This window comes from Pinus tabuliformis, chromosome 5_2 (assembly GCF_031772625.1).
Source record: "Pinus tabuliformis cultivar Carrire ecotype Pingquan chromosome 5_2, CPIR1, whole genome shotgun sequence".
Classification (NCBI taxonomy): domain Eukaryota; kingdom Viridiplantae; phylum Streptophyta; class Pinopsida; order Pinales; family Pinaceae; genus Pinus; species Pinus tabuliformis.
In genome coordinates, this window is record NC_142306.1 from 607894046 (window position 1) to 607911797 (window position 17752).

At 37.5% G+C, this 17752-nt stretch overlaps 1 pseudogene; it reads left to right on the top strand.

Annotated features, from left to right (window-relative positions):
• Window positions 1-75: 75 nt before the first annotated feature.
• Window positions 76-11870, top strand: LOC149160481 (presenilin-like protein At2g29900; annotated as a pseudogene).
• Window positions 11871-17752: the final 5882 nt, after the last annotated feature.

The following is a 17752-nucleotide window of genomic DNA, read 5'->3' on the forward strand; positions in this document are numbered from 1 at the left end:
GTACTCATAGGCATGCTTGTTGCATTCTGGTTTACTATGCTCCCCGAATGGACTTCGTGGGTGCTGTTTGTTGCAATGGCAGTATATGATGTTATTGTCGTTCTCATCCCCGATGGCCCTCTCAAAATTTTGGTAGAGCTCGCTATTTCAAGAGATAAGGAAATCCCTGCTTTGATTTACGAGGCTCGCCCTATTACGAGAAAACACCACATCGCAGTCCCCGAGTGTGAAAATGAAAATGCGCTTCTTCCTCGCAGTCGCCCTCTAGCTACTGAAAGTGAAGAAGAAGAAGAAGCTTTGATAAACCCCTCCCTTCCTCCATCCGTGCAAAGTTTAGAAAAGCCCTCCCGCAACAACAGATGGGAAACATTTGGAAGAAACCAGCAAGTTCAAGTTCGAGATCTGCGTTATTGAAATCCTTGAATTCAGGATGCGATGGGAGCACTGCCTCTACTTCTGCATCACTACCTCATGAGGATTCTATTCAGGGTTTCAGAATAGCTGTCGCAGAGGAGGAGGAGGCGGAGGAGAGTCGTGTTCACGGAGACATAGTGTAATGCCCCGGGATAAATGTAAATATTTGACTTTACTGTGGTAAATGACAAACTGAATATGATATTATTATCTGTTTGAATTTAATAATATTTTCTTTTAAAAAAAAGATAAGAAATGTTTCTTTAAGAGTTGGCAACTTCTCAAGGAGGAAGTTGGAAAAAAAAAGACAGTTGCTGTGATTCCAACCCTAACTGCTTTCCCTAACTGGAAGGGCTTCCAGAGGAAAAGGGAAAAAAAGGGGAAAAGTCTGTGCTGTTGGGACAGGCAGAAAAGAGGAAAAGAAAGGAAAAAAATGGCTAAGTCTGGTGATGACCAGATAGCCAAGCACTAAGTGCAAGCGTCTTGCTGCGGACAGTGGTCCTGCAAGAGAGCTAGGGGGGAGATTCTAGTCTCGAAAGACGAATCTCAAGGACGAGTGGCAGACAGGAAGCAGATGAACAGAGGTAATCTCGGCTTCTCAAGTGTTCGCAAGTTACAGTGGCATAGGTAAGTGGGCCAAACCACTTAGAAAGCATTCAAAAGTATTAATGAGGTAATCCACGTTAAAAGTATGCACTGTTATGATATATTAGCTGAAACCTCAGCCAACTGTGGAAGTTGCCTCTTTACTCTGTGCCCATGTTATTTTCTGAAGAAAAAAAAAAGAATACTGTAGGGGTCATCTTGAAATTGTACAGTTAAAGAAAAGAAATATATATATATATATATATATAAGCCGCTCTTTTACTTTGATTAGTTATGAGCAGAGCACTTTCGAGGAGGTGTAGGGTTTGCGCAACAGGGAAAGAGAAAAGAGCAGGAAACCGTAGTCAGACCATTTTCTGGAAAAAAGGGTCTTGCTGGGGTAGTGATGTAGGAAAAGTTTATAAGAAATAAAAGACATAATTAAACGAGACTGTTGTAAGCTTAGTTCGCCTAACGCTCTGGGCATGGGAAGAAATGCAACAAGTTGGCAAACAAACCAACCCCAACAAGAAAGGTTTGGAACGAACTCAGAAGAAACAAGGGTAGGTTCTATTCATATTTTTAAAAGAAAAGAACAGCAGCCGTGAAACAGGGGAATTAGCTCCTAAAGACCGAGCTCTGTTTAACCTTCTAGAAGATAACTAAATAAGTTTTCTGCAAAAAGGAATTGCAAACCCAATGTGCACCAGAACCCTGGGTGTAGGGTCTCAAGTCTAAATTTAAATTCTTGCCGCAACAGGAATTAAATTACAAATAAATTACAAAAGGAAGACCCGTTTATGATGGTCGACCCCGTTCTCTGGGTGAACGGGCTTCCTGGATTCCATCTGAAAACTCAAAACCCCATCAAGATAACTCAGTTAATCGAACAGATAAGAAGTTGGCAAATGACCATACTGTCCAAGTCGGAATACAAATAAGAATTAGCAAAGGGTTTCACTGCCGAACCAAACGACCAAATAAAACAAAGAAATCATAAGCATCACCTCCGCCGAATAGCGTAGCTGGAGGAGTGTAAAGAATAAACAGTCGAGGGACAGTAAATATATGAAAACAACGCATGTATTTTCTGTAGATTAGTAAACTAAAAGAGCCATAGAAATAACAGCTGAGGAACATTTATATATAATGGTATCGCATGGAATATCTCTGCAGAATAGCAAAGCTAGGAGTTGTATAAAATAAACAAAATACATGATAGTGATGTTTGGTAAACAACATGAGTACCTTACAAAAACATAACCCAGGAAGGAAGCCTTCCAGATGCACAAGAACTACCAATTTAATTACCCAATAGTCTAGATTACAATTGTATGCGTCTATCAGAGCTTTTAATAAGCAGTAAACAAAAGAAACGAGTCATACTGTAGGGAAGCTTAATACATTTACAAGTTGGCCAGCATGGCTCAAAAGACTTCAGAGGTAAAAACCCTCGAAGTTAAATCCTTTACTTGAAAAAAAAATATAATACAAGAGTAACAGAATCTCAACCCTCGAATTGAAACCAAAGGGGAATACCCTCTACATTACATATACAGTAAGTAAATACCAGATATGAGATTCGAGCAGATAGTTGGACTACGCAGGAAGGGCTAAATGTTCCTTCTGCCAGAAAATATAGAAGAACTAAAACTTAATGACCACAACCAGGGCGGAAACCCTCATACTTGGTGGAATTTTGAAGTTAATCCCACTCTTGGAAGACTTCGCTCCCATCCGGAACCAAGCGCGAAACCAGAGTGGAAAAGATCTTGCGTGAGACCACCAAAGATAGGTTAGATAGCCGAAGAAGTTCTTAGAGAAAAAGAAGAGAACTTTGAACGTAGTGAGGGCAGGATTATGCTATTATTGCATAAAGAAAAATGAGCATGAACAGTATACATAACTGAAAGCTTACCCGGTGACTAGTCTCTGAAGGCGACGATAGGATTTGGCATTCTGAGTGCCCTCCACAATCTCCATAGGAACCTGGTTCGAAGCGGAGAGCAAGGACCATGGACGAATGTAGCAGACCGAGCAGTGAACCAAGAGAAATGGCGGATGAATGAGTCTCCGAATTGGTACCAAGGAATGTGAACAAGGACTGAGCCATCTACATCCGTTGGATCATCAAGCAAAACCCAACACTGTCGATTCAACAGGAATCCTGAGGTAGTAGCTGGGTAGATCAACACTGCACATGCCGTGTACAGTGGGTAGTGCGGATATTTAATAAACATTCCAATTTAATCAAAATCAAGCGGATAGCCGACGGTCAGAAATATCTAACTCGAGTTTCTATACCAAGCAATGGCATAGATCGATTTGCATTGTCAAAAGAGCCCTGCCTAACTTAATGCTGAGTTACGAACTTCATAAATGTAGGGGATTAATGTGTACTTTCAATAGGATGGGAAATAAAACAGTAATTGCGAATGTCAGAATGATGCATTTACATATTGTAGTAGAAAAAAGAATTTTCTAGGTGTATGACAAGTGGTATCAGAGCCAAGTTTCAAAAACTGTGGCCTCTGGGAAATAAACAGCTTAAGTGAATTCATTATATTTTTTAATTTTCAATTCTATTTATATTTAAAAGAAAACAGTTAATGTTTTAACCCTTCTTCTGTTTCTATTCTTAGGCTAAGACCAGGGAAAAACAGAAGACAACCAATATGAGAAGGGCCGGCAGCGTTCCACATAGGTTTGTAGTGGGTTAGGGCTCTACAACAAGCCCTGGAAATAACCCAGAATTATGGGTACAGCTTGGCGAGGAGGCTGGCAATACGAACTGTGCAATATTTGAGACAGGACAAGAGTTGAAAAATGAAATGGCCCGATTATGGGAGGATAACGCGAGGTTAACCATGGAATAGGAAAGGATTATAAAGAGCCTATCAGACAAGCATAATAAGCAACCGCTGAATCCTAGTGCTGAGCAGCAAAGGGTGTCGGAAGAGCAGAATCACCACACAGAGCCAGAAAAATAAGAAGGAAGGGATGAAGAACGGGAAGAACGATCTAATAACGCTTTCGAGCAACAGATATAAAAAAGGCAATGGGTAGAACTGCAAGGGGAATTTCGTAAGATAAAATCGCCACACTTTGATGGGGAACTAGAGGAAGCAACCGAGGCTTGGTTGATTAGTATGAACAAATACTTCCAGCTATATGAATACGATCACAACCTCAAGGCACGGTTAGCCGTTTTCCAATTACAAGGAAAAACCACCCTGTGGTGGGAGGAAGTTAAAATTGTTAGAGAAGTAAGTGAGCAGAATATTACCTGGGAAAAATTTCAAAAATACTTTAAGGAAAGATACCTGACAGAACATTTTTATGACAAAAAAGCAAGAGAATTCCATGACTTGCGACTGGGACAACAAACCATGGATGAATTTATCACTCGTTTTACTTCATTGCTCCATTATGTGCCTTGTATTAGAGAGGAAAAAGCTAAAGTACAGAGGTTCGTCAGTGGTTTACCCTTGAATATGAAGGAAAGGATTGAGTTTGACAATCCAAAGACAATGGATGAAGTAATACGTAAAGCCAGGATTTGTTACCAGCAAAGTAAACAGAAGGGAGAAATTCCGGGTAAAAGATGGACTGATAAGAGAAGCAACAAATTGGCTGGAAATAATAAAGGGAATCGAGGTGGAGGTAACAAGGGTTTTTCCAAAGGGCAAAACAGCAGAAATTTACAGAAAAATTTGCTCAGATCAAAGCCAACCAATGAGTCCAGAATCAACGAACAACCTGGAAAGTTAGACAGTGAAGGGACAGCAAGGCCTCCAATGCAGTGTTCGGGTTGTGGTGGGCCTCATTAGGTTAAAAATTGTCCTCAACAAAAGGGAACCGAACAGGTTTCCCAAATCCATGAAGCATTGACGGTCGGCGATGTGGGACGTAGTCTACCAAGGATTAATACTGCCTTGGAAGATCGTCAAGCGGAGTACCAGCCGACCATGGTGGAATTCGAAGGTAAAATCTCAGACCTTACTGTAACTGTTTTAATTCATCCTGGAGCCACATTAAGTTATATTAGCCCTAAGGTTGTGGAGCATTGTAAATTGCAACCTGTTAAATTTATGAACCCTTGGCTAGTACAACTGGCTACAGGGGCAAAGAGACGAGTGCTTGCTAAGGACAATAACTGCCCTTTAAAGATAGCAGGACAACCAGTGATGGCAGATTTAAATTTTCTTCCCCTAGGTTCGTAGGATGTCCTAATTGGTATGGACTCGTTAGAAAAACATTGGTGCATAGTCAATTGTAAAACAAAGACTATCTATTACAAAGATGAGCTTGGAGCAAGGCAAGAGATGCAAGGGATTAAGCAGCCAGTGCAGATTTGGCCAATAACCACCTCTCAGTTAGCAAAATGCATTAGGAAGGGATGTCAGATTTATGCCATCCAAGTGGGTTATGCTAACTCGAAAGATAAAACAGCCACATTGGAAAACATTCATGTGATACAAGAATTTGCTGATGTGTTTCCAGAGGAGATTCTCGGACTGCCAACTAAGAGAGACATGGACTTTACTATCGAATTGGTGCCAGTGGCAGCCCCGGTATCCCAAGCACCTTACAGAATGAGCACACCAGAATTGACAGAGCTAAAAATGAAGTTACAGGAGTTGTTAGACAAAAGCTACATTCTCCCCAGTGTGTCCCCCTGGGGAGCCCCGGTATTATTCGTTAAGAAAAAGGATGGGACCTTTCGCATGTGTATGGATTATCGTCAGTTGAATAAATTGACAATAAAAAATAAGTATCCTCTACCCCGGATTGATGAACTTTTTGATCAAGTAAAAAGAGCAACGATATTCTCCAAGATTGATTTGCAATCAGGGTATCACCAAATCAGGATTAAGGAGGAAGACATAGCTAAGACTGCTTTTAGAACAAGATATGGACATTACGAGTTTGTGGTGCTACCCTTTGGGTTAACCAACGCTCCTGCAACTTTTATGTGTTTGATGAACAACATATTTCACCAGTATTTGGATAGGTTTGTGCTTATTTTTATTGATGATATACTGATATATTCCCGAACTATGAAAGAGCACAAGGAGTACCTCAGATTGGTACTGCAAACCCTCCGAAAACACTAGTTATATGCCAAGTTCAGCAAGTGCGATTTCTTTAAGGAGCAAATACAATATTTGGGACATATAATCACAAAAGAAGGGATCGCGGTGGACCCCGAAAAGATAAGGACCATAATGGAATGGCCCATACCAAAGGATGTGGCAGACATCAGATCCTTCATGGGTTTAGCAGGTTATTACAGACGGTTTGTAGAAGGATTCTCGAGAGTAGCGTATCCTATCACTTCCTTACAGAAAAAGGGAAGAACTTTTAGGTGGACTCTCGAATGCCAAAAAAGTTTTGAGCAACTTAAGTATTTTCTCACCACCGCACCCGTTCTAAGCATAAATGATCCTGGTAAAGACTATGTGGTGTGCACTGACGCAAGCAAAGAAGGAGTAGGGGGCGTGTTGATGCAAGAAGGGAGGGTAATTTCTTACAAGTCAAGGAAACTAAAAGAACATGAGCAGAAATATTCCGCTTATAATATAGAGTTGGCAGCCGTCATTCATGCTTTGAAAATGTGGCAACATTACCTTATGGGAAGGAAATTTTTATTATTGACAGACCACCATAGTCTAACCAATTATTTTAGTCAGCCCACCTTAAATGCTAGGCAAGCACGGTGGGTGGATTTCCTAAGTGGTTTTGATTTCGAGATCAAGCATTTGAAAGGGAAAGAGAATTGGGTGGTGGACGCTTTAAGTCAGAAATTACAATGTTTATATGAGATTTCTTGCAGCGAATGGAAAAGCCCCTTTGAAGAGATGATTAAAAAAGCAGTAGGACAAGATACTGCATATCAGCAAATCAAACAGCAAGTACAACACTCCACCAACAAGGAAAAATAGCAGGGTTATGCTTCAGGTACTACTGGAATGTTGTATTATCAAGAGAGGTTGTACGTGCCCTATCAAAACAGCATTAAAAACTTGATTTTGGATGAATTTCATAAAATTCACTATGCTGGACACCCAGGATATCAGAAAATTATTACAGCACTCCGGAAGGAATATTATTGGTCAGGTATGAAGAAGGATGTGGTTGAGTACTTGATACGTTGTCTGGAGTGCCAACAAATTAAGGCAGAGCACCAACATCTTGCGGGGTTATTACAGCCATTACCCATTCCGAAATGGAAGTGGGAAACCATCTCCATGGACTTCATAATGGGTTTGCCCAAAACAAAGAGAAATAACGATTCCATCATGGTGGTGGTGGACAAATTAAGTAAATCGACACATTTTATACCTGTGCAATCTACTTATAGACCTGTGTAGATTGCCCACATCTTCATGTAGAATATATTTAGGCTGCATGGGTTACCTAAAACAATAATTTCAGACCGTGATGTAAAATTTACCTAAGCTTTTTGGAAAACATTGTTTGGAGAACTAGGAACTCAGTTGAATTTCAGTACAGCTTATCACCCTCAGACTGACGGACAAACAGAACGGGTGAACCAGGTGGTGGAAGACATGTTAATGGCATATGTAATGCAACAACCAATCAAGTGGGAAGATTATTTGCACTGGTCGAGTTCGCATATAATAATGGCTATCATACGTCATTGCAAATGAGCCCATTTGAAGTATTGTATGGGCAGAAGTGTCGCACGCCCTCAAGCTGGGGTGGACCAAAGGACAGATTAATGTTGGCACCCGACATGCTTAAGGAAATGGAGGAAATGGTTAAGAAAGTGCGAGTCAATTTAAAGGCAGCTCAGGATAGGCCAAAGAATTTTGCTGACCGGAAAAGGAAGTTTAAGGAATATCAAGTCGGTGATCATGTATATGTGAGAATTCGAGCAAAAAAGAGCACATTACAATGGAGCGGGTGCATTAAGTTGGCACCCCAATTTTGTGGACCCTTTCAGGTCTTAGCAAGAATTGGGTTGGTAGCTTACCAACTCGCTATGCCAAGTCATATACGGGTCCATAACGTCTTCCATGTTTCCATATTAAAAAAATATGTTTATGATCCTAACCATGTAATCCGTTGGCAGGATATACAGGTAAGAAAAACTCCAGTAGAGCAAATTGAATGAGTTTCTTTAAAAAAAACTGATTTAAGATGTTGCATGTTTCAGGTCGAACCGGAAGGAGAAATCTTGGTCGAGCCGTTGAACATCCTCGACCGGAGAGAAGTAATGTTGCAGAAGCGAGCTATTACCCAAGTTAAGGTGCAGTCGCAGCACTTTGGGCCTGAGGAGGCCACCTGAGATGATGTAGAGCTCATGAAAAAAGCTTATCCAGGGTTGTTCATGGCTGAAAGATATCTGGACGATGTCCAAGTTCAAGAGGGGGAGATGTAATGCCCCGGGATAAATGTAAATATTTGACTTTACTGTGGTAAATGATAAACTGAATATGATATTATTATCTATTTGAATTTAATAATATTTTCTTTAAAAAAAAAAGATAAGAAATGTTTCTTTAAGAGTTGGCAACTTCTCAAGGAGGAAGTTGGAAAAAAAAAAAGACAGTTGCTGTGATTCCAACCCTAACTGCTTTCCCTAACTGGAAGGGCTTCCAGAGGAAAAGGGAAAAAAAGGGGAAAATTATGTGCTGTTGGGATAGGCAGAAAGGAGGAAAAGAAAGGAATAAAATGGCTAAGTCTGGCGATGACCAGATAGCTAAGCACTAAGTGCAAGCGTCTTGCTGTGGACAGTGGTTCTCCAAGAGAGCTAGGGGGAAGATTCTCGTCTCGAAAGATGAATCTCAAGGACGGGTGGAAGAGAGGAAGGAGATGAACAGAGGTAATCTCGGCTTCTCAAGTGTTCGCAAGTTACAGTGGCACAGGTAAGTGGGCCAAACCACTTAGAAAGCATTCAAAAGTATTAATGAGGTAATCCATGTTAAATGTATGCACTGTTATGATATATTAGCTGAAACCTGAGCCAACTGTGGAAGTTGACTCTTACTCTGTGCCCATGTTATTTTCTAAAAAAAAAAAGAATACTGTAGGGGTCATCTTGAAACTGTACAGTTAAAGAAAAGAAATATATATCTATATATATATATATATATATATATATATATATATATATATATAAGCCGCTCTTTTACTCTGATTAGTTATGAGCAGAGCACTGTCGAGGAGGTGTAGAGTTTGCGCAACAGGGAAAGAGGAAAGAGCAGGAAACCGTAGTCGGACCATTTTCTGGAAAAAGGGGTCTTGCTGGGGTAGTGATGTAGGAAAAGTTTATAAGAAATAAAAGACATAATTAAACGAGACTGTTGTAAGCGTAGTTCGCCTAATGCTCTGGGCATGGGAAGAAATGTAACAAGTTGGCAAACAAACCAACCCCAATAAAAAGGTTTGGAACGAACTCAGAAGAAACAAGTGTAGGTCCTATTCATATTTTTAAAAGAAAAGAATGGCAGCCGTGAAACAAGGAAATTAGCTCCTAGAGGCCCAGCTCTATTTAACCTTCTAGAAGATAGCTAAATAAGTTTTCTGCAAAAAAGAATTGCAAACCCAATGTGCACCAGAACCCTGGGTGTAGGGTCTCAAGTCTAAATTTAAATGCTTGCCGCAACAGGAATTAAATTACAAATAAATTACAAAAGGAAGACCCGTTTATGATGGTCGACCCCGTTCTCTGGGTGAACGGGCTTCCTGGATTCCATCTGAAAACTCAAAACCCCATCAAGATAACTCAGTGAATCGAACAGATAAGAAGTTAGCAAATGACCATACTGTCCAAGTCGGAATACAAATAAGAATTAGCAAAGGGTTTCACTGCCGAACCAAAAGATGAAATAAAACAAAGAAATCATAAGCATCACCTCCGCCGAATAGCGTAGCTGGAGGAGTGTAAAGAATAAACAGTCGAGGGATAGTAAATATATGAAAACAACGCATGTATTTTCTATAGATTAGTAAACTAAAAGATCCATAGAAATAACAATTGAGGAACATTTATATATAATGGTATCGCATGGAATATCTCTGCAGAATAGTAATGCTAGGAGCTGTATAAAATAAACAAAATACATGATAGTGATGTTTGGTAAACAACACGAGTACCTTACGAAAACATAACCGAGGAAGGAAGCCTTCTAGATGCACAAGAACTACCAATTTAATTACCTAATAGTCCATATTACAATTGTATGCGTCTATGAGAGCTTTTAATAAGTAGTAAACAAAAGAAACGAGTCATATTGTAGGGAAGCTTAATACATTTACAAGTTGGCCAACACGACTCAAAAGACTTTAAAGGTAAAAACCCTCGAAGTTAAATCCTTTACTTGAAAAAAAATATAATACAAGAGTAACAGAATCTCAACCCTCAAACTGAAACCAGAGGGGAATACCCTCTACATTACATATACAGTAAGTAAATACCAAATATGAGATTCGAGCAGATAGTTGGACTACGCAGGAAGGGCTAAACGTTCCTTCTGCACGAAAATAGAGAAGAACTAAAACTTAATGACCACAACCAGGGTGGAAACCCTCATACCCAACGGAATTTTGAAGTTAATCCCACTCTTGGAATACTTCGCTCCCATCCGGAACCAAGCGCGAAACCAGAGTGGAAAAGATCCTGCGTGAGACCACCAAAGATAGGTTAGATAACCGAAGAAGTTCTCAGAGAAAAAGAAGAGAACTTTGAACACAGAGAGGGCATGATTATACCATCATTGAATAAAGAAAAATGAGCATGAACAGTCTACATAACTGAAAACTTACCAGGTGACCAGTCTTTGAAGGCGAGGACAGGATTTGGCATTCTGAGCGCCCTCCAAAATCTCCATAGGAACCTAGTTCGAAGCGGAGAGCAAGGACCATGGACGAATGTAGCAGACCGAGCAGTGAACCAAGAGAAATGGCGGATGAATGAGTCTTCGAATTGGTACCAAGGAATGTGAACAAGGACTGAGCCCTCTACATCCGTTGGATCATCAAGCAAAACCCAACACCGTCGATTCAACAGGAATCCCGAGGTAGTAGCCGGGCAGATCAGGACTGCACATGCCACGAACAATGTGTAGTGCAGATATTTAATAAACATTCCAATTTAACCAAAATCAAGCGGATAGCCGACGGTCAGAAATATCTAACCCGAGTTTCTATACCAAACAATGGCGTAGATCGATTTGCATTGTCAAAAGAGCCCTGCCTAACTTAATGCTGAGTTATGAACTTCATAAATGTAGGGGATTAATGTGTACTTTCAATAGGATGGGAAATAAAACAGTGATTGTGACTGCCAAAATGATGCATTTACATACTGTAGTAAAAAAAAGAATTTTCTGGGTGTATGACACACAGAGACACCATCAGAAGAGGAATCAATTCCCCTCGTAAATCACCAGGTGAGGACTTCTTCTTCCACATATGTGAATCAACAAGTGGGTTCTTTGCCATTTCCTTCTACACTACAAGGATTATTGACCCAAACTGATAGTGATAGTGAGGGGAGGCCGCACCCAAATGGGATTGAAGATTCTACGCACACAGATACATACCAACAGGATGGGATTGGGCTTTTTTCATCTGGTGCAATTAAATTAGGATTGGGTGACTTCATATTATACAGCGTATTGGTTGGAAGGGCAGCTATGTATGATTACATGAAAGTTTACACATGTTACCTTGCCATAATAGCATGCCTTGGTGTAACATTGATTCTATTGGCCTTCTGTCAGAAGGCTTTGCCTGCTCTCCTCGTTTCAATTTCTTTGGGTGTAATTTTTTACTTCTTAACTCGTCTTGTAATGGAAGCTTTTGTGGTTCAGATCACGACTCACCTTTTGCTTTTTTGATATTAGAGCAGAATAACTCCAATCCCCAAAGTTGCACTTAGCTTGAATACCTTTAAATAGACCGCTGGATATCGTGAGGCCACAAATCAACTCAGCTCTGACAAGGGAAGCCAAATTTTCTTTGTTGTAAACTTATAAATTTAGCACAAATAGCATTGATTCTGTTGTATTCTATTCTTATCATTTCCTTCGGCAAAGAAATATACTCTGTAATTTGATTATGTAATTGAAATTTACTGCGAGAGGAAATCTATGGAAATTTGAAAACAATATTCTAATTATTTTATCAAACGACAAAGAGCGTTTAGAAGGGTAATTGCACAATGATCCAGTTCAAGAAAACAAGGTTTTCCACAAACCAATTAACTCTTCTAGAAAAATTCAACAATTCCAATTTAATAATCCTATCAGCCTTTCTTTGTACCTTTTGGGACAATTGCTAGTTTAGTAAAATAGTATATTTTGATGGGAGACTGAAGGCTTGATTTTTATATTAGATTTATTGGCCAAATGACACTAACCAGAAAATATAGATAATGAAAAAAAGCTAATCGACCACACATGCATAGCTCGTTGACACCAAAATTGACCAAGTATGAAAATATAATGATTTATCATATTTAGTGGGTTTTCCATTCCATCTTCGTGTGGCTTGTGGAAGGTTTCATGTATATGAGTTACTGTATGGGCTATCTTAGTTGTCATGCCATTATGTCAATAATATACTATTGGTTATGCTGAATATCATTCAGCAAAGCGATCATTTCATTTTGGCTAGGCAATCACTGTACATACCAAGGTTGCCACCCTAAAAATCTGTGCATAGTTTAATGATGCGGAGGAGTTGCCCGGAATGTTATGGAAATTCCGGTCATATTTAGAGAAAATCTGGCAAGGATTTTTGTAAATCCAAGTTATAGTTGTTAAACTTCAAATTTTTAGGTGTCTTGGACGTTTTTGATGGTGCTGAATCCATTTCCACCATCAAAAACACAATTCAAATACTCCCTCTACAAGAAATTTTTTTTGGACCAAATTCCAGCCACTTTGATGGCAATTCCTCTGCCTAATTAGACGACTCCAAAAATCTGAGCTTCAAAAACATCAAAAGAGGGCCACAGGTCAACGTTGCCCAATGAGTAACCCTGTTATTACTAAAGCTCCTCTCCATCATCCAATTTAAATATAATTGTTAATAAAAAGAAAATAAAACTAATATACACATATTTTAATAAAAAAAACTCTAAAATAGACTTAATTATCAATGTTTTTAAAATATGTAGATTAAATTAAATAGTAAATATTTTTTTGGCAGGAATAAGTATTTTTTTTTTGTTTTCTTTCTTCTTTATATGACCTGTGTAACTAATAGTTATAAATTTCTGATGATTTAATAAATTTGGGAATAAATTTTAATTAAAAAATAAAATGTTTTTTATTTTATTTTTAACATACACATAATAATATATATATATATATATATATATATATATATATATATATATATATTTAAATCAACATGCTTATCATTGTATTTAGAATGTGTCAATTAAATTGAATCAATAAATTTTCTTTTAATAACTATTTATTCTTTTTTTTCTTATTATATAATATTTGTAATAAAAAATCTCTAAAATAAATAATTGTTAAATATATTAAATAAATAATTGTTAAATATATTAAATAAATACTTATCCTTATTCTTTCTCTACTATAATATATTTATAATAAAAAAATTAAAAAATTAATAAAAAAAGTTATAAAAAGAATGCGTCTTCTATTAAATTAAATAAATATTTATAATTTTTTTACCATTATTAAATTATCATATAGATAATTTTAAAATTTTTACGTCACTATTCATGTATACTTCATTCTTAATATTCATTAAATAGATAACGAAGTCTAAAATTTGCTTCACAATTTAGAATAACTTGGTACAATTTAACGGTTGTTTTATTTTTATTTATTTTTAATAGTGGGTGACTAATTACATTGAAATCTAGTTATTATAGTTATCAGGTTAATAAATAGAACCATAGGTTTTACATTATGTTTAATACAGGGCATGTAACTGAATCGTCATAATGATATTTTCTTGAATATTCCCCGAGAGTTTTTGTGTCCATTCAAGTGGCAAATAAGTCATGATAACTTAAAAGGGCTCAATTATCCTTAAAGGATCCAACAACTAGATTGTCACATGTATTAACATAGAAGCGTAGGTGGATCGAATGTAAATATGTAGATTTTTTTTAAGGGTGGTACAAGTTAATTTAGTTTATGCTAGTGTAAATATGAGTGGGTTATAGAGTGAATTTGAATGCATTTACTATTGGTAGTGTATTGGTTAAAGGTTTAGAGAATTTATGATTTTTCTCATGGTTTTATCATGTAATGTAACTTATTTACAAACATGATGATTCTATTGTAAGTTTTTTTGGGTCAAAGAATAAGAGATCTATTATTGGGTAATGTTTTTTTTAAAGGGTTTCTAGGTTAATTATTGGGTAATGTTTTTTTTAAAGGGTTTCTAGGTTAATTTATGGTTTCTATGTGTTATTATTACGTTTTCATTTATCACTGTTTTTATAACAACACTATACAGTAAAAGTTGTGCCTGTTTCCATATGCCAAAGAGAGATAAGTGTAGCAAATCTAGACTACGTTGTGCCTGTTTCCATATGCCAAAGAGAGATAAGTGTAGCAAATCTAGACTACGATGAGGATAGTCAAGTTACAGTAAAGAGGCCATGTAGTTTCAAGGGAAAAGATCTCCAAGGTAGTCATTATATACGTGGAAAAGTGTTTGGTTAATGTGGTAGAAACTTGCATTCATGGGCATAAAAGACACTGCTAAGGCTGATCAGGAACTTCTAGTAGAGTGTGGGGTGTGGTGAGAGTCCTAATGGGCGCCTAGAAAACTAAACCAATGAGAGAAAGGAATGAGTGACATAATGAGGCCTAAAGAGCACACACATGTCATGTATGTGATAATTGTTACTTATCTCAATTGATATGATTAGATGAGCATGGAGATATGCATAGATTTATGCATGATATGGTCGAGGAATCGACTAGGGGAATGCAAGGTCATAGAAGAGGTTGTTGGAGCAGATCTATAAGTGCTCGAAGAATCAAACCTGGTGTTTTAATTTCAAGCTTTAATGAGAAGCCATGGGGGGTAGGTACTTCGGTAGTAGAGGCTAAGTAGTTGTACATATAGGTAATATGCATCGACCTAGTGTTGTTTTGGGAACAACCATGAGGCCAGATTAGAAGGCTACGAGCGGCCCTGTAAGCATCAAGAACGAATACATCGATCCTGAACAAATTCGTTCATGGATGTTGTTATGCGAGTCGAGAGAAATCGTTGTCAATTCAATGACATGGAGAAATCACAGCAAAAGAAAGAGGGTGTAGTGTGGAGTACTCAAAGTTGTTGAGAATCTAGCAATTTATAACTACAAAGGTTGAGTAAATTTATGTTCGGCATGTGTGTGGAGGTAATCCTTAGAGCTATGTTGGTATGAGCAAATCTCGTCTCCTAATTAGCTTGCAGACATAGATCAAACCATTTACATGATTAAGTATGCTACTATTTATCTTTGTCAGCATCGATCTCATCATTTAAAAATTTGCAACACAAGTTTAATGGAAGATCCCAGTAGCTTTCTATCAATATGCTTGTATATGTATTGTTTCATGAAGTTGTATTTTCCATCTCTGGGAACGAAGTCTCATTCGACCAGGCGTTCCGAAGATCATAGGTTGCGGCAGAATTGGGAGTTGAAGATCTAGTGGCCGCCACAGGTTTTGTGTTATGTAACATGTCAAGGATGATATAGGATCACAATTATTTGGCGGTCATACTGAATACATAAAACAAAGTGCAACTGTGGAAATTTAACAGGGAGAAGTTGGATTCTACGATGGTTATGTTGCCTGGAGAATTTATAGTAGAGTCATGCGTGGTAAAGTGCGTTGACTTGTGCAAAGAAAGAAAATTTGAGACTCTTCGCCATGGAGCACACCACCTCCACCATGAACTACTGTTAATTTTGAGCCTGGCAATGTCGATCCTCTTTACAGGTCATATGTAGAGAACTACGAGAACATGGGGCTGTGTTTGAAGAATTTATGAGAATGGCAAGCATTGTAGTGTTTTTAAAGTATTAAGATTTTGGTGGTGAAGTAATTAAATTATTTTTATACTAAAATTCTTAGTATTATAATAATACTAATATGTTTGTTTGTAAAATTGACGAGGATGAAATTTTCAAAATTAGATAAAGAGTTGATTTTTGTAAAACCGACTCTAGAGACATTCCATATCTAGATGGATTCCCTCGATAGCGGGCGAGTACAACGATTGGTACCCATGTATCCCAGTGGATGGGAGCTCGTCCATAGAATGACTAGTAGTTCAATTATTGCAAACAGGTGATTAATTGTGTTTGAAGCAACTATTTTAAGAGATCGAGTAGTGTAAAACTCAATATGGATGGTTGTGCAAATAGTTTGGTAGTTTTGGATCTAGGGAAGGATCACTCATTTGTTGAAGATGTGGAAGTGGTATTCTCGTGAGGTTATGCGACAACTTGGGATATTGTTCAATGATTGACTTTGGGAGATCCGTGATTGGAGAGTGGAACTCCGGAATCCAGTTCGCCAACTACACCTTTATGAGGGTTATGAGACAACTTGATGGAGTTCGCTCCATGTGATTTTGAAGATGTTTAAATAAGCCAATGAAGACTTTGTAGAAATGAAGATCAAAGACAAGTACTTATTAAGGGAGAGACTTGGAGATTTAACTCCTACTTGTCTTGTGCATATTAATTGATGTTACTCATCATTAAATGTATTTGTTAATTAGTTGGATATAAGATATTTAGTTGAACTAAAATAGTTTCAAGATTAGTGTTTGGTTGAGAGATTTGCTCAAGTAAGTAATTCTGTAGTTAAGATAGAATTCTTATCTTAACCAATTATTGATGTAAATTATATGTATGATTAATCTAATGTAAATGTAAGTTTTGGTGTGCAATCTATTTTACAAATGAATATATCATTTTTTGAAATTTAAAAGAAAAAAGCTCCATAGTTTAATTTACTCTTTGTGACTAACCAATAGACCCACATAAATTTGCAAATAAGAGAGATTATTTGCAAATTTAAGCTTGAACTTGAACCTATCCAACTCTTCAATCTTCCCAATTCAAACATTGACATACTTCTAGCCAATCTTTCAAATTCAACCATTGATATGGGGTTGTCTAACAGTACCACCATTTTTCCCAGAAAATGAATTTCTAGCCAGAATCGCACGAATTTTTTGTCAAAAAATCTCACTGTGGGAGCATTTAAATCTTTTTTTTTTTTATGGAAGAAATGAATTCAACACTATCAAGAACTCTGGGGGCACCTGTTAACAAAAATCCTAAAATTAAGATTTTCTATTATTTTCCAGACAAAATTATGAATAGTTTAGACTATACACATTGATATACCATTCTTAAATGACCAAAAATAACTCACAATTAACCATCAACAATAATTACAGGAAAATAAAAAACTTAAAAAACAAAACAAAACAAAAAACAATTTATTATTGAAAACAAAATTTATTATTTAAAAAAATAATACCATATGAGTTTACATTTACTAACCAGCGGAGTGATGACCTTGTTAAATTGCCTATGCCATAAAAACATCCCATCATTTCGTGAGCTAGTAGTTACAAGCTATAAAGTTGAAGAAACAATCTGGCGAAAGGACACTCGATATTTACGGAGGGAAGGCGCCATGTAAAGTATTCACAATTTAAATTTCAAATGGGCGGGACTGCGTCTTTGATGGTGAATTCACGGCGGAATGCT